Consider the following 2,356-nt stretch of genomic DNA (forward strand, 5'->3'; position numbering starts at 1 on the left):
TGCTTAATTTTCCAACAATCCATGAACGAATATACTTTCATACCTGCTAATTGATCCAAATTTTGGTCAATAAACGGAAACAAGTAGTAGTCTTTAACAATCTATTTATTCAACTCTCTAAAATGTACACAAAGCTGAATTTGATTATTCTTCTTCTTTCTAATCACAAATGGCAAACACCATTCAGTATCCAGAACAAGGAAGATCAAACCCGCTTTTCGCAACTTCTATAGCTCCTCAAACGGCTTGCCCCTTAGTTCAAAAGGCATATGCCTTACTTTCTTCTTTAACTTTTACCTTGTTTCTTGGCAATCCTTTATCCTTCTCAAGATCAACTTTACTATCAACAAGCCTTAGAGGTCCACCTTCCATATCAGGATTCAGAACTTGCTTTCCCCTATCATCTTGCTTAGGGTTTCCGTCGACAAGTTTTACAGTTCCTTTGTCATCCTCTTTAATCTTTTGACCTCTCATTATAGATCGTAAATTAGAAGTTTGAGCATCATTGACACATACTGTTAGCTATATAGAGTCTATCTATATATAGCACCCCAGGTCCCCTCTATATATTCCTATAATGTGTGCTCCATTGACACACTTCTGGGGTTCCACTTCCGGTGTCTCATATATCTCTCTTCTCTCCTCTTTTCCTTTCATCTCTCGTCTTCTCGTAGTTTTCAACATGGTATCAGAGCGCACAAATATGCCCGAGCTGGAGGAGAAGGAACGAGTGCTCTCCATCAAGGGAATACTCGACGCCTGCTTGTGTGGGCCGTGGGACTCCTTCCCCTCCATCTTCATGGCCTCCAGCCCCCTCCGCAGCCTCAAGCACGATACCTTTGTTCCCCAGGTCATCGCCATCAGCCCGTACCACAGCGACCTTGGCCCCCCCTTGGTCCCCCACCATAGCTCCTTCCTGGACAATCAGGAGACAGAGCACTACAAGGCTGTCGTTGCTAAGGAGATGGAGAAGCACAAGTTCATGGCATGCACCTTTGTCGCCAAGTATCTCCCCTCAGACAGATGACAAGCTTGCCTACATGCTGGCCCTAGTCTCCTCTGCTCAGGAGAATGGTAGCACCATCCCGTTTGGTTATGCGTCATATTACAACCTTCGGTTCCCTCGCCCTTCACGAAAATCCATCCTCCAAGACTTTGTCCTATTGGAAAATCAAATCCCAATGTTCTTTCTTTTGGAGGTCATTAGAATAAGCATGTTAAAGGACAACAATGTGCAGGACTCAAGTGCAGAAGCACTCAAAGTATTGGAAAAACTGGTCACCAAAGTAGCTTGTGAGGTTCTTCCATTTTATTTCAGCTCTGAGGAAAGCTTCCACATTGTCGTCAACAACATACACAGTCGGAAGCACTTGCTGGATTGCCTGTATGGCATTGCCACTCAAGGCTCCCAAACTCAAAATCTTGTGGAGAAGCCAACCCACTTTCCATCTGCAGTTGATCTTCACAATTATGGTATCAAATTCCAACCTGTAGCACCAGGTTACATGAACTCAGTCACTTTCGATGCTAAGAAGGCCATTTTGTATTTGCCCAAAATAAGAGTGGGAGATGATATAGAGAGGTTGTTTAGAAACCTGGTAGCTTATGAGAGCCACTTAGCAGATAAGCTTCCTCTCTCTCTCTCTCTCTCTCTCTCTCTCTCTCTCTCTCTCTCTCTCTCTCTCTCTCTGTACTCTACATTTCAACATCAACATTACTTTTGGATGTTGATATTGCCATGCTTCATGATGATCGTCGTCGTTCGTTATTCCATTGATGAGCATCTATATTCTAGCTGATGATACATTGTTTCGTTTATATTCTTTTCAACTGTGCTGATGAGGGTCTATATTCCAGCTTATCACACATTATTCCATTTATATTCTTTCCACCTATTGAGCGTCTATATTCCATTTGATGACAAATTTATTTATTTATATTCTGTTCATGGGGCCCCACATGTGCTATGTTGTCTATAGAGCGGCGTTGCAAACCGTCTCTATAGACCTTGTGTTCTTGTTCTAATATCACTATAACATTTTTCCTTAATTTCTGATGTGACGGATATATTGCTTACATCCCTAGTTCAATTGAAGGAATTTCTTCGAGATTTTATATTTTGCAGTGATGTCACTTATCCTTATTTTGCATGTTGTATATTTAGAAGTGATAAAGCTCTTTTGATGCCTCTGAATAGGTTGTTGTAATTCAGGAGTGCTGTAGCTCCTGAGTGATGTAGCTCCTTCTCCGTTGATGTTGTAATTCATGTTGTTGTGATTCAGGAGTGATGTAGCTCCTTCTCCGTTGATGTTGTAATTCACGAGTGATATAGCTCCTTTGATGCCTATGAATAGGC

General features: G+C 41.9%; 1 pseudogene; it reads left to right on the forward strand.

The window, feature by feature from the left end:
* Window positions 1-682: 682 nt before the first annotated feature.
* On the forward strand, window positions 683-1,918 carry LOC148033607 (uncharacterized; annotated as a pseudogene).
* Window positions 1,919-2,356: the final 438 nt, after the last annotated feature.

This window comes from Lygodium microphyllum, chromosome 7, assembly GCF_053477565.2.
Source record: "Lygodium microphyllum isolate KBCC chromosome 7, Lygodium_microphyllum_v1.1.10, whole genome shotgun sequence".
Classification (NCBI taxonomy): Eukaryota; Viridiplantae; Streptophyta; class Polypodiopsida; order Schizaeales; family Lygodiaceae; genus Lygodium; species Lygodium microphyllum.